We start from the raw sequence: 16,217 nt of genomic DNA on the forward strand, positions 1-16,217 counted from the left end.
TTTGATTTCTGCCTAGTATTAACTGAGTGAAAGCTGCTAACTCTTGGGAATAGGCTAATATTGCTAACAACAAACGACATTAAAGAAAATATATACTGTGAGGGCAATGTCAGAATTCCCAGATTTTTGAATAGGGGTCGACAAGACGTTCTCGAACTTACACCACATATAGCTCGAGCAGCCCGTTTTTGAGCCAAAAATACCCTTTTTGAATCAGAAGAATTACCCCAAAAATAATACCATACGACATAAGCGTATGAAAATATGCGAAGTAGACTACTTTTCGCGTTGAATTGTCACTTATTTCAGATTTTTAGGTAAAATATTCTATTTTCGAAACTATGATAAATAACGAAATGAAATTTGGATGGTATCATTTTAGCAATAGCAAAACGCAATGTGTTAAGTATGGACAAAATCAGAGAATAACAGATGCAGTTTATTTACGTTCATAGAGAGTATACTTATTCATAGCGTCCCACCGGCGGGTTGAGTCACTGCCACAGGCGGCATCTGACATACGGATGCGTCAGCTGCAGCTGCGTTGCAACTGAAGATAAAAACGTATGAATCTCCTGCAACTACTGGACCGGAGGCGCTCATGGCTCCATTCTTTAATGCAGCTGTGATAACACGAAATAACTTACTATGTTACAACTTGAACTGCATATTCCTAGATACAGCTTCTGTGGACCTGGAACGAAACTAAATAGCGTCCGGCTCATGGTGATTAAAAGATTAATCTACTTGATGAAACCTGTTACAAAAAATAGTTTGTCCGAACATCACACTGCATTTCTAATTTTAGCCGATAAAGCTAATCAAATAAGTCTAAGTTGGCCACAGGGGACATAGGCATAGGAAAATGTATTGCAGTATTCACAGTCGATAGAGCAATACATGCCAAACTAGAATAAATTTCAAACAAATCATGAATGCAGCTCACCTTACACTTAAAAAAAATTAAAAAAACTTACAAGCTGTAGTAGCAGCAAAAAGTATCTTGAAGGAAAAGAAGAAAGGAGTAAGAAGAAGCAGTATTAAAACGCCCAGGGTTCTGCCAATACTTAAGGCACCTGGAATTATCCTGTTCGTAATATTCCAGTTTTAGTACGACTATTGGCAATTGGATCATCAGTGGAAGGAGCTGCTATCATAGACCAAACAGTAAAGCGTACTTCAGTCGCTTAGAAGCAATTACAGAAATGTAAAGAGCATAATAAGATGATGCAGACTGCCGTTATCAGTAAAGTAATTTAAAGCCATACATGAAGAGAAATGCTCATTTAAGAAGGTCCCCTAACTATACTACTGAATAGACCAGCCACCAATACTGACCTGCTTAAATTCGTCAAGAAACTCAAAAACAAAAGATTCCGTGGTGTGTTTATGCAGAACACTTTGCCGAAACTAGTTTGAAAGTGCAAGGAATATGGGATTGTAAGTCTATGCGTTGCAGAAGGTTTCTGCAATGCACTGGGTCACCTGTGTTAAAAAAATATAGTAAAGTACTCTACTTTGACTCATATTGAAATTTACGCCCACTGGAAGAATTTCGCTGCTACTTCACTATCACCCATGTGTTCTACAATTTTCATCACTACCAAGACCTCGATTCATACCTTTGTGGTAATCTTTGTTCTAATGTTTTTCACGACAAATACACAAAAACAAACAGCATGCACATCACCATCTCAATTGAACATTAGATATGATGTCACACACTCCTGACTTTAAAAGATTGTTCATCTGTATAAAGCACAAATAATTTCCCTCCAGTAGAACTAAGTAAGGAGGAATGTAGTATTGCATTGACTGGTCATTGGTTTGGAAATATATAACAGCTTTCCAGATATCACTGAGGTGAACAATAAACTTCACTTAGGAAATGGTAAAGTTGTGGAGATTCCTATTGGCTCTTACGATATTGATAATTTCAATGCAGTTATTTAAAACAGAAATAAAACATTTAAAACAGAAATAAAAACGACAAAACATACAATAGACTTTAACCAGAAAGGCTCATTAGGTTCAATACATGGTTTCTCGACGAGCCACGTTGTGTAAAGTAATGCTGAGAAAATTTACAAGTCCAATAAACTAGTAGATATTCTGTCTGTTAGCACAACCTGTGTTAAGTGTAGTATCACAACAAAAGCAGACCTCAAGGAAAGATTAATATATACTATTTACGAATATTTCCCTACAGTGGGACAAGGATACAAACTCGTGAGGTACTGAACGTCTGAATGTATCTAGTTGACTTTTGGGGAGAGGAAATCGTGGTACATTTTCATTTGGAACAGCACTATAGGTCTGAGGTATAAAACCAGTAAACACACCAGCCAATACACCACTCGGGAATGAAAGTAGAATGTGGTAACATATCAGAATTACGAGTTCTTCAAGTTAGTAGGACTGAAACATCCCAATGACATCGCTTGATATAACAACTCCAGTTCAATGTAGTGATCGAATTACTTGCCAGAAATATACTTCCCACAAACCATTTGCTTTGAGATGTTCAAAAATAACAAAGAGATAAGAATTCTGATTCAACATGAAGATGGTTTAACAATTCTGCGCACGATTTTCCTATGCTTGGAAGGCACATTTGAGGCAGTCAGAAGCAAAGTGACATAAGTTACTTTTTTGAAGAAAATGAGATAAGTGCACATATATGTTCTAGAACTTTAATTCTGTTATGAGAAATACATATACTGCTTCGGCACTGAGGTTTTGGCTCGAAAGAAAAGTATTACAAGTGCTTTGTTACGTTCGTTGTGTTGCTCCTTGTTCCTGTTCGTGCAATTATTTGCCATAATGAACCAAGGTGAGTTATTGTTGATTTAATTATACAAAGTTAGTGTCTTATAGAGTGAACTTATTTAGTAAATAGATTGTGAATACGTAGGAAAATAGGTATAAGGATGCAAGTTTGGTTTGTATGTTAATGTGTGAGGTTATGATTCGATTTTGGACAATGTTTCGCGCTGCACTGTGTACATTTTCGTATCCAATATAGGAAACGCGCACTTCTCCTAAAATAGTGTGGGGTTGCACGGGTACTTTTCCTAGGAAGTAGTGATAGTTTTATCAGCTTGTGATGTACGCTAAATTGTCATATTACATGAGTTATTGTGTAGTTAAATACCAGATGAAAATGACGCAATGGTGTTTGTTTTATTGTAGATGAGTCCAGTTCCGATTTTTCGCATCTGTCTGCTTCAGGCCATCGGATTGTGATCGTAGTGATAGATTGGAAGAATCACTAGTAAAATCAGCATCATCTCAATCTTCCGACACTGTGCTTTCTACAAGTATTTTGTCAGCAGAACCCTCTGTGTCAGAAGAAACTTCATCTTCTGCTAATGGTACTTCACCAGCTGATGAGAATTCTAATCGAAGGGGAAGAAAACGCTTACGAAATCCAGCTAACCATAGGCGTGAGGTCGCAAAACGGCTGCGAAAGGCTGGGAATTCTATGTTGTACACAGAGGAACAGAACATCAAGAGAAATGTGTAATACCATTCAATCACAAGTGTCGATATCAACGTAACAGCAATTTTTCAGAGAGAAAACGTGAAGAGCTGTTTACTACATATTGGGCTTGTGGATCATGGAATTTACAAAGTGCTTTTCTCGGAGGCTGTGTTGAACTGAAAGAACCAAAGCGAAGAAGGTGAAATGTCACAAAAAGGAAACTTTGTACTGTTATAAAACTTAATGGTGTATGCGTTTGTAAGGAGTTTCTTCTAAAGACATTTGATATATCAGATGTTCGCTTCAGTAGAGTTGTGTCCAATAAATCCATCAGCAGAGTATCACCGAAGGACCAGTCCGTCCCCGGTAGCTGAGTGCTAGCCGGCACGGTAGCTCAGCGTGTTCGGCCAGAGAGCTGGTTGGCCTCTGTAATAAAAAACTGAGTGAAAGGATCAACAACGAACTTGAACGGCTGTCATGTGACGTCCGCAACGACCAAATACAACGATCAACAACGGACAAAAAAAAAAAAGTGGTCAGCGTGGCAGACTGTCAATCCTAAGGGCCCGGGTTCGACTCCCGGCTGGGTCGGAGATTTTCTCCGCTCAGGGACTGGGTGTTGTGTTATCCTAATCATCACCATTTCATCCCCATCGACGCGCAAGTCGCCGAAGTGACGTCAAATCGAAAGACTTGCACCAGGCGAGCGGTCTACCCGAAGGAAGGCCCTCGTCGCACGACATTTTTTTTTTTTTTTTTACCGAAGGACTAGAGTGGGCAAAGTGCACCATCAAACAAAATACCTGCTGCTAAACGACAGGTTGTTGAAGAACATATTCAGTCATTCCCAATTACATCTCACATTACAGCAGGATTCAGAACCCTATCAAAAAATACCTCCCTGAAAGCCTCAATATTTCTGTAATGTACCAGCTTTACAGAGATATGTGTGTGGAAAGAAGTGAAGACCCTGTGAAGGATTGGACATACCAACATGTTTTCAACACCCTTGCCGGCCGCGGTGGCCGAGCAGTTCTAGGCGGTTCAGTCCGGAACCGCGCGACTGCTACGGTCGCAGGTTCGAATCCTGCCCCGGGCATTGATGTGTGTAATGTCCTTAGGTTAGTTAGGTTTAAGTAGTTCTAAGTTCTAGGGGACTGATGACCTCAGATGTTAAGTCCCATAGTGCTCAGAGCCATTTGAACCAATCAACACCCGTTTTGATTTGGGTTTTTACCGTCCTAGTACTGATACATTCAATAAATGTGACAAGTGTAAGAAATTGTTACGCAGCTATGACGCTGATAGAGATGAATCAAAAGAAGTGCAGCAAGAACAGATGCTCCATCAGCGCAGGGCCGAACGTCCACGTCAAGAAAAGAAATCTGACAAGGAAAGAGTATTAAACCAGATTAATGTTGTGGCGATGTGTTTTGATTTTCAGAAAACTTTGCCATGACCACGCCTTTTTACCAACGAAGTGTACTATCTTTGTCAATTGTGGACTTCTAATCTTGGCATTCACAACATAGTGTCTGACAATGCCAATATGTATATGTGGGATGAAAGCACTGCTCGTAGAGGTTCACAGGAAATCGGTTCTTGTTTGTTGAAATTTGTAAAAGCTTTGGATTGTGACGTGAAGCACATCATAGCTTATTCAGATTGTTGCAGTCAATAAAATTGCTCTGGGTTTGAGGACACATTGTCATCTGTAAAATTCCGACGTTTCGGCGGCTGTTGCAAGGCGCCTTCCTCAGAGTGCATTGCTAACTGCTGAATGAGCATTACTTTGGATAATTATATACTATGGAGGAGTGCTGTCATTGGATGTGAGGGTCAGGAGGAAGGGTATTAGGAGTTCATTTTATTGGTCTTTGTATTGCGTGTTGTTATTGGCGGAAATGGGCGTTTTCCATTGGACTGCTTGCCATTGGTGGAAATCGGCGAATAGGATACCGAGCGGCGACTACAGCGTAGCGTTGTTTGCTAACTGCCCAGTATCGACTGAGGTGCGTCAGCACTCTGTGTGCCCTCCGCCGCTGTGGCCTACCGCGCGCCTGTTGCTCTGCAACGGCTGTCCCGCAAAGCTGTCACAGCTGGCAGCCAAGACGCTGGAAGTCGGTACCCGTCTTCTCTATTCATATTGTCGGGTGGCTTGGCTATTTCAATAGCCTCTCTAATCTTCCTCCTCAAACTAAACGGCTGTTTCGCCAATATGCGGGCCTCTCGAAATTCGATCTTCATCCTGCACTGTTCCTGATGTTCTGCCATCGCTGATTTGTTGTATTGTTTGAGGCGGATATATCTCTCGTGTTCAGTTAACCTTGTGCTCATTGGACGCCCAGTCTCACCTACATACACCAGTCCACATTCGCACACGATTTCGTAAACTCTGGCGGCATGAAACTTGTCAATTGTATCTTTCGTCGAGCCCAGAAAGTACTCTACTTTGGTGTTGCTACGAAAAATCGGCTTAATGCCTGCCCGACGGAGAATTTTGCCCAGACGTTCAGTAACCCCTTGTACATATGGTAGCACGACAGTGTTCTGTGCATCGTTCTGCATTTCCCTGTTGCCCTCCTTCGGCGCCATAGTTTTTGTATATCATCCTCATGTCGTAGCCATTAGCTCCAAAAATCGACCCGAGGCTCTGTAGTTCTGCTTGCAGGTTGTGTTCATCACTGATCCTGTAGGCTCTCTTGGTTAAAGTTTGCAGGGCCGAAGTCTTTTGCGTAGCATGGTGGTGGGAGTATGCATGTAGGTACCTGTCCGTGTTGATGGGTTTCCCATAAACTCTGTGTCCAAGTTTCCCCTTAGGCTTAAGATAAACTTCCACGACAAGAAAATGCAATACCCCGTTCTTTTCTATCTCCATCGTAAAGTGAATTTTGCTCTGCTGCTGGTTGAGATGTTCGTGAAAGTTCTGAAGCTCTTCTTCTCCGTGTGGGCAGACGACAAAGGTGCCATCAACATATCGTAGCCAGCATTCTGGGCGTAATGGTGCGGACTGGAGTGCTGTTTCTTCGAACGCTTGCATAAAAATGTCTGCTGCGGCCGGCGAAAGGGGGGAACCCATAGCTACACCGCCCGTCTGCTCATAAAAATCCCCTTTCCACCTGAAATAGGTGGTCGTCAAACAGTGGCGCACTAGCTCGCAGATATGGAATGTTTAGGAGAGTGGAAATCTCGGGTACAGACGTATGACACAAGTCACACCCAATCACCTGACCACGTTCGAAGTCCGAGTTCTACGGAGCGCCCCATTCTGCTCTCTCACGATATCTAATGACTACTGAGGTCGCTGATATGGAGTACCTGGCATAAGGTGGCAGCACAATGAACCCAATATGAAAAAGTGTGTTTTTGGGGATGTCTGGATACTTTTGATCACATAGTGTAACTTGATTCTGCTCTCAGGAGAATTGTGATTTGTATCTAGGACTTGGCCTGCCAGTGCTCTGAACTTGTATGGACTACTGGAACTGTGTTCACAAGAAAATATTTAGAATTTCGTGCTTGTTCTTATTTGTCTGTGGAATTACAACAGGAGTAGCGATGAAGACAATTTCACATGTTTTTCTAGCTGATTTGACGATGATGACCAGTCCATCTTTGGAGGTAGTGTTTTAAAGTTGGCTGCAGCAGCAGCTGGATTGGTATTGCAACAGCAGAAACACGCAGCCATGATGGACAGGTTGTTGCCCGGAATACTGGCACAGCCACAGCAACTGCCAGCCCATCTGCCACCCTTCCCTATCTATGGTGAGTCTGTAGAGGACTGGGAGGCGTTCGAGGAGCGCTTGTGATACCATTTCACCACGTCCAAGGTAAAGGACGCTGATACCATTAAAGCTCTTTTTCTCTCGTGGATTTCGCTCTCCATGTACCACTTGTTAGGAAAGTTGACACTGCTTCAGGAACCCTCTTCCTTTTCGTTTGATGAAATTTGTCACCTGTTGTCTTATCATCGCCGGCATATCTACATTATTTTCTCTAGAGTGGAGTTTTATATGTGCAGGACACAACCTCATCAGTTGTATCGTGCTTGGTCTGTGGAAGCTCTTCTCACTGTTACACCTGTTACTTGGGCCAAAGTGGGCAGACGATTCGATGCCAGATTCCGTGAGCATGTGGCACTGGAAATAAGAGACATGGCTGATACTCTAATTTTGTTGCCCCCCTGACTGACAGTGGGGACCGGCGTTCGGATCTGCCCTCACAATTAAAATTAACTGAAAGGGCGAAAAGAATAGCCATTAGGATTTATTGGGCAAGATGATGATTTTTGTCACCAGAAAATTTTTCGCGACTTCTTGCTCAATCAACAAGTGGTAAAGAGAGACCCCCAATTGTATCAGCTTTTTGAAAACCGCCTCCTGAGCAGCAGACATAGTGAAAACCCAGGAGAGAAACATTCAACCTAGCGGTTCCATCCTATTTAGTAACGTTCTGACAGTATACCAAACAGTTACGAACGGTTTAACCAAAACTCTAAGCCACCTTTACAACATTTATAGAATGTAATCTTGCACTATTTTTCTAACATTAATGTATGCCATTTATGTCGCTTGAAATTAGTTTTTAAATGTCTTGTAAACACTTTTCTCTATACCACATTCATTGTGCTGCTAAGACACCTCGAGGCGTGGCGCCTTATATTGCTCGTGTCTAGAGCCTGTGTATCGGGAGAATGACTCATGTGTGCACAGTGACAGAGGGCCTGAAGCGGCTTCAGTCGAGTATGTAGTTCTAATTTTCATCTGCTAGAGGACAGTAGTGCACAGAGACATTCAAGAAACAGGCCAGGAGAATGATTTTGTGAATTGTTTTGTTTATTTCTTGAAGGATTTTTTATTTATTTGTGTTTGCACAGTTTGTACATGTTTTTAGTAGTGTGAATGATGTACGAATGTGGTCTAAAGTAAGAATGTAGATCATTGTTCTACTGAACGCTGTACGAACTAGCGTGGAAATTTTTTAAGGCAGTGTGAACGCAGACAACGGGGAATTTTGTATCATAATATGTTAAGTAAGTTTATGGTAAAAGGAAAGCTCATTGGAGTCCAAATGAAAGTAGTTTTTAACGTAAAGTATAAACACAAATATCAGAATGTTAAATATTTATTTCGGGAAAAAGTTCAGTTCAAAAGTGTGTTATTTGTTGAGTGGTTAGTCATGAAAAACGCGGACCAACGCGGGAGGATAAAGTTTTTCTATTGGCCTTAAAGAAAACTGACCAATCAGAACGGAGTATTCTTCGCATGTCTTTTCTCTTGGAGATATAGAATGCTTACAGCTGTGTAAGGGATCGGAGCCCAGCATTTCATTGGTAACAGTCGTGCGTAGTACGTGCTCCGAAGGAAGTTATAATTTGCGTTTTAGTTGTGCTATATGTTTCAAAAGTGTTTTAAAGTGAAGCCATATTCATTCCGGTGTGTTTCTTAGAAAGTAGGGATTTTTTAAGTAATTTTGTGTATGAGAAAAGACAGTAATTCCGCGTGGCATATTGAGCAGATCGGTGGCTAAGAACTTGAGTGAATTAGACACCGATAAACTCAATACTATGACGAGCATTTTCATTTAAGAACAATCCGTCCTTAGTATCTGTTCATATTTCGGGAAATATGTTACTGCAAATTTGCTAACGTGAATGAAAAGGTTTGTGTATGACTGTGTTAGGGTTAGCACGGGCATAGCAGTGAACGTGTTAATTCTCGCCTTTAGAATATACCGAAATTTTGCCAGTATTTACACCTTTCATTCAAAATTAAGACCTTCTCCCGATTTGTACAATAGTTACGTTGTATGCAGCCAGGTGTGAGTTGTAGAACGGTAGGTTTCTGCTCGGCTTTCCTACCGGCGATCTCCTGTAACGAGTTCACAGGTAGGTGCAGATAACAGGACGAAAGGAACCGCGCCGCCGCAACCTGTATCAAAATTTCATCACATAGTGACTCCATATATTTACGGTAGCGATTGTGGCTACATTTAGACTACACAATTAAGTTAATAATGGTAAATTATAATTTTTACACCAACTTGTTAATCCTAGTTCCATGCTTTATGGAAACGAAGTTTAATATTCCGATGTGCTTCATGATAATTAATGATTTTGAATTAATAACCTCCAGAAAAACTGTGTTTCATTATTATTGCTATTTGAGTTCGCTGTACTTTTACGTATACATAAAAAATTTAGGTTAACTCATTCTTTTACACATTGGCCATAAAAATAGAAGGCACTGGCTGTCCATTATGATGAAATCTAACTCTTGTCATAATGACTTTTTTTTAGCTTTGTATGCCTCCGGACGAAACTGTATGTTATAATAATCACTAATTGAATGCCTTGTATTTTTTATTTTTATACATATAAAATTTCTTTAACTTAACCCATTCTCTTACATATGGGCAATAACAGTAACGGACATTGGCTATTCAGTATGACGTAATGTAACACTTAGAACAATGATTTTTTTCGATTGTGTGCCTCCAGACAAAATTGTGTTTTATTATAATTGCTATTTGAATTCCCTTTATTTTTAAGTGTAATTTTTTTAGCTTAACCTTTTCTTTTACATATGAGCAGTAAATATAGGGCATTGGCTATCTAGTATGATGTAAACCGACATTAGCTGAATGGATTTGTCTCAGTTGGACTAATGCTTGTACATGCCTGAGTTAGAGTGGAAAGTGTGTCGTTATAATTACGTTCAGTGTACATGACTACTTACAATGGTATGTAATTGTAGAATTATATTTGTGTTCTCTGTGACATGGCGTTTGATCACTATCCTGTTTCTATCTCTGCTTCGTGTATTATTTGTAATTAAAGTATTGATGATAGTTGCATTGTGAGTTGAAATCTAGATCTGTAGTTCAATCAAAAAGGCAGATGAATTACGACTGAGTCTGACCTTATTTCTGTCCTCATTTCAGACTTTTTTCATAGCACAGCATCCACCACATTTGGGGGCCCCGTTATACCTGCAGTCCAACTGGGAGGCCGAATGCCTCTTTCAGATCTTCAGGATGCAGATGAAAAAGTGCATTGGGGTGCTCTGGCAGAAGAGATGCTCACAAGTTCTTAGAGGTCAACTCCTATTTATGAGAAGATCATAGTGGAGCTGTTGCATGAAAGCCAGCTGTGCACAGTGGTGCACCTTGTGCTGCTGGCCCGTCACCTACTACGTGCACCTCAATTGCCACTCTAACAACAGTGTTTCATGTCTGAGTTCTCGCTTTTGGCTGCTGTGAGCCGTGGGTTCTGGCAACTGTCTATGGTGAGCGAGGTTGGTACATCTTCATGTTGCAGACAAGTGACAAGTTGTTAACTCATCATTACAACAAATTATACTTGCAGATGAGGGACCACTGTCCACTACCTGCATGCAAATCTTCTGAGCCAACCCACCTGTCAGAATTTTATTTTCCAGCCTCTCCACTGACTATTGGGGCACTTCCTCTTTCCTTGGTCCAGCCTCCTCCGCTGTGCTTCGCCTTGTCCTCAGCTCCCTCATATGCTGTCTGTTCCAGCGACCTGCTGGATTATCAGGGGCTGGTGGTAGATGAGGTCCTTCAGTGGGCAGACCTGCCAGGTAGACATGGGAACTGCCTCAACACTTCCCCACTCCCACCCCTGAGAACCCAGATATCCATATGCTTTCTGTACTGGTGCCAGCACCGCCAGCAGTTGGCGTCTCACTGCAGGGTGTCTATTCACAGCAGAGACATCATCACAGGGGCCATTTTCAGCCCTACAGTTCAATTACCGTAAACAGAGAACTTCTGTCTGGGCTGAGGACGGCCTCTCCAATGTCCAGGAGACCATGGACGTCACCTTCTTGCTTACCACAAGGCAGCCCCCAGTACAGGCTCCCCGCCGTTCCGCCCTAAAGACAGAGGACTGCGGCAACCCACCGTTTTACCACTAGTCTCGTACCGGCCCCACCGCCGTGGCTGCCACAATATTTCGTGAGGTGCCTGCATAAGCAGTTGTTATTCAGCTTGCCTGCGCGGGCGCCAGGCAAACATCAGAAGGCCACACATCGCCTTGGGTCCCACGTCCGTCACTGACAGCCAGCACCACCTCGAAACACCGATCGACAAACTTAACTTCATATAACCCTGGAGGTGTGCGACCTCTCTCATTTCGCTACTGTATTTGCTCGTAGTAACTTGACTCCATTCTTGGGACAAATTGTGATCTGTGTCTTGTCTTGGCTTGTACTCTGCATTTATGCGGACTATCGAAATGTGTTCACTTTAAAACGTTTAGAGCGTTGTAAGAGTTCTTATTTGTGTGCAGAATTACAACACATGGCTAGCATTTTGTATGAGGAATCTTACAACGTCTGTATGCTTAGCTTCTTTTTATTTGTATTATTCAGGAGCATCTTCCATTCCAGATTTCGTTGGATATGTATAACAAAAATTTTTATCTGACCACTGAGGCAGTTTCTCCATCAATTCTCAAAAATGGGGTTGCTAGATTGAGTTTCTGTGCAGTGTGGAAACTGACTGTCACTGGCTTTCTTCAGAATTTGTCGTTAGATTATTAGTGCTGAACCATTGTATTCAGTTTTGTGTTACAACTCTGGCTGTTTCCTGTAGGCTGTGTGCATCACATGATCTAATTAGGGTATTTGTATTGTCTGTGAAAGCACTATGATGCCATTAGTTATTTTTCTTAAGGGTCATTAACATCAAGAATGAAGAGAATGTGCCAAAGAACCAACCCCCGATGGACCCCATAGCTAATTTCTTGTACATTACTCTGAAAACGAGAAATTTTGTGTATGTCTACATCTTTGTGTTTCATTTAAATGATTTGCTGACGATCTCGTAAGTAAGAACAAATTCACCTACTAGACAGGCCTCGAATTCCACAACTGTTTAGTTTTTGCAACAGAATATCATGATCAACTACATCAAAAGCTTTGTTAAGGTCAAGGAATACACCAGAAACATTTTGTTTATTATTTATAGCAATCAATACTTCATTTGCGAAGGCGAAAATGGTTTATTGGGTTGACTTACCAACTGTGAATCCAAATTGCTGTTTCTTTACTTAAAAGGATGGCAGTCTCCTAAGAAACAGTTTCTCAGGAATTTTATAAAAACCTGAAAAAGCTGATACAGGTCCGACAACAATAATGAGCAAACTATTTCTGTCCTGGACGAGATATGTCTAAATAAAAGCTGAACTACAAAATAAGTAAGTAAGGATTTCAGTTATGTAGCCAGGTTTTTACTTCATCAGGCCACTTATTGCCTATCAAGAACTACAAGAAAATTGTAACAGAAAGAAGGTTTATACACATTACATAGGGACATTCATTTCCTTATTATCTGTGTGAAGTTTGGAATACCTCTGTCAGATAGATGACACCAACGATAAGAGTAAACTCTTCCAGCATTTTTAAAAGTTGCTTTAAAATTACCTTCCCTCTAAAAATACATGCAATAACAAGTCGAGAAGCAGAGACACGTTTAACAACAGGTACTTGTATCAAAAACTCAGTTACTCAGTGATGCATTCAGATGCACAGAAGAGTTATATATCAAGCAAATATAAATGGTAATGTTTACATCAACAATCAGCAAATAAAAGCCTATCATTCTGCAGTGTATTTCAGACTGTAGCAAAGAAAGTTCCCGTCAAAGATATCTCAGTGAAATGTGATAACATGATAATTACTGATCCTCAACATAAAGCAAATCTTTGCAATCAGTTCTATGCACATGTCATAAACAGTTTACCAGTCAGTTATAAAAGAGGCAACCCCAAGAAACAGTAAATCAAATACATTTTTCCCTCCTCTATCTATAAATATGGAACAACTTCAGATGAAATCATTCATCCTGTAATAAGTTTCAAAAAAATGTCTTCAGGAATTGATTTGAGTTCCAGAGTTCATGATAAAGCAATGCATTACAAACATTCAGTACCCTTTGCAGGTATAGCAAACTCATCATTTTAAAAAGAAACTGCTCTTGGAGTAGTGAATAAGAATGAAACTGCTACTGTACTTTTTTAAGATTTAAGCAAAGATATTGACATTTTGGACCAAAAAACAGAGTTGTAGAAGCTCCAAGTGTATGCCACTACAGGCACTCTTGAAAATGGTTCATCCGTTGCTAGACAAATAGGAAACCAAAAACAGAAATAAAACATGAGCAAAAAATACTAGGATATATTTTTAGATGAATAAAATACAAACGAAATGACTTCCACAAGGATTCAATCCTGAACCAGTTATTTCCTCCAATGTGTAAATGACATGGAACAGAACACAATGTCACAAACAAATAATTTGTTTACAGCTGACACAGGCTTCTTTCTTAGAGGAAATACACCAAATTGACTGTACACTGCTTTAGATAGAGCGGTAGTGTAACTATATGCCTGGTTTGAGGACTTTTTTATGAGTCATCAGTCTTCTGACTTGTTTGATGAGTCTTGCCAGAGCTCTTCTCCTGTGCCAACCTTTCTATCTTGGAATAGCGCTTGAAACCTATATCCTCAATTATTTGCTGGATGTATCACAACCCAGCTTCCTCTGGCACCATGGAAGTTATTTCCTGACATCTTAACAAATGTCCTATCATCCTGTTCCTCCATCGTGTCAGCGTTTTCCATATATTGCTTTCCTCGCTGATTCTGTGGAGAACCTCCTCATTCCTTTCCTTAACAATCTACCTAAATTTCAACATTCTTCTGTAGCACCTTTAGTGCACCAGTTTGGATGTGCTCTGTCCTTATTTCTATGCTCAAGTGAACTCAGGTAATCCCTGTTCATGTGAATAATTTTTATTATCGATCTATGTTAAAAATGTATACTAAAATGTGTTTCTTTATTGTTTGTTACATGTATTCGAGGAAGTTTCTGGCAAGATGTTCCAGTGATGTCCCTCCCTCCCCCACTCCCCTCCCCCCCCCCCTTCCCCGAATCAGTGCCTGGCGGTGCGGGGCACTTCATCTGATACAGCCGGCGGCTGTTACCAGCGAGAACGTCGGTCGCTCTACCATTATTAAAATTCTTTGATTTTATTTGTTAGAGAACTGTATCACAATAAATGTTGTAAAATGTATAGACTTCTAGTTGGACATCCGACCTATACAAATGTTTACATTTATGAGTGTATGTTGTATTGTGAAAAATAAAACACTCAATTCTTCATTAAAACTCTGCTGTTGTCTAAGTCTTTATGTGACTAAGGCAATGAAGATATGTTTCCATGAACATTGACTTCGCCGTAGTGTCTGCAATAACTTCAAGTTGAAAGGCAACATTGAGATGTATAGTGAAAAAAGGGCCTAATAAAACTGCTTAAGACATTTCTCATAATTAAACGCTGTTTTCTGAAAAGTTTCAAATCACGCAATTCACGAAGCTGAAGCAGATTCAATTTTTTTCATGAATTTGATTTTTGGACTTTTGAGGGAAAGTGCCTTAATAACAGCGATTTCAATAATTTCAGAGAGGCAAAGAGAGATAAGTCATAATTTTTGTAAAGCGCTTCGTGGCAAATAATTGAAGAGCTTAATTATTAAAATGTGCTTGAGTCAATTTTGATCTATTTAGTGGTTAATTATCGATCTCCTGTAAGCTACATTCGTTTCTCAAGATTTTAACTATTGCAGCAAATCAGAAGGGGCTTTCAAAACTAATTAAAGACATAAATCGCTGTTTACAGGGACTAAATATTTGCGATAAACGGTGTTTGAACATTGGGAGTTGATAGTTACGCTACAGTGCAGTTAAAGAATATCGCTGATAGCCATAATTTTGCTAACTCGAAGCTGCATTGTTTCACGTAACATTACGCAGCAAGAGATTTACGGCGACATAATACAAGCCAAAATCTGAACCTACCTCCTCTCTGGGTAAGAAAAACGATCATATGAAGTTAAATCAACTCACTCCGGAGTAAAATTACCAATTACATTTATCCCCAAGCAAAGATAAACACATCGAGTGAGCCATCGTCGATATACACGGTCAAGACTGTATCCAGAGGAGTATATTACGAAAGAAGACAGCTTCTTATCGTTGTAATCCAACATTAACGGGGTGGGGTATCTCACACCACATCTCAAATACTTTTATTCTCTTCTTTTCCGGTTTTTCGTCTTAATGCCGTACAATGCCATCTCGAATTAAGATATATCTTTGAAACCAGTAGACTTCTTTTGGCTAGAATTCTTTTTATGTCCACCTTGTGCCGTCCGTCATGCGTTATTTTGCTACCAAGGTAGCAAATTCCTAATTTCATCTACTTCTTGATCACGAAATACTATGTTAAGTTTATCGCTATTCTCGTTTCTGCTACTTCTCATTACTTGCGCCCTCTTCGATTTACTCTCTATTGATACTATATGCTCATTAGTTCATTCCACATTCAAGGTGTCCTGTAGTTCCTCTTCACGTTCACTGACGGTAGCAAACGTAACATTGATATCCTTTCACCTTGAATTTTAATCTCACCCTTGAAACTTCCTTTTATTTCCGTCATTGCTTCTTCGACGTATAGACAGAACAACAGAGCTGAGAGATTACATCCCTGTCTCACGCCCTTTTTAAGCTGAGCACTTCATTTTAGGTCTTCTACTCTTATTGTTCCTCTTGGCTCTTGTTCATATTGTTTTTTACCCGTTTTTTCATAAGGCTTACTCCTACTTTTATCAAGTTTTCGAACATCTTGCATATTGTCGAACGCTTTTTCC

The sequence above is a fragment of the Schistocerca serialis genome, chromosome 1 (assembly GCF_023864345.2).
Source record: "Schistocerca serialis cubense isolate TAMUIC-IGC-003099 chromosome 1, iqSchSeri2.2, whole genome shotgun sequence".
In the NCBI taxonomy this organism is placed as follows: domain Eukaryota; kingdom Metazoa; phylum Arthropoda; class Insecta; order Orthoptera; family Acrididae; genus Schistocerca; species Schistocerca serialis.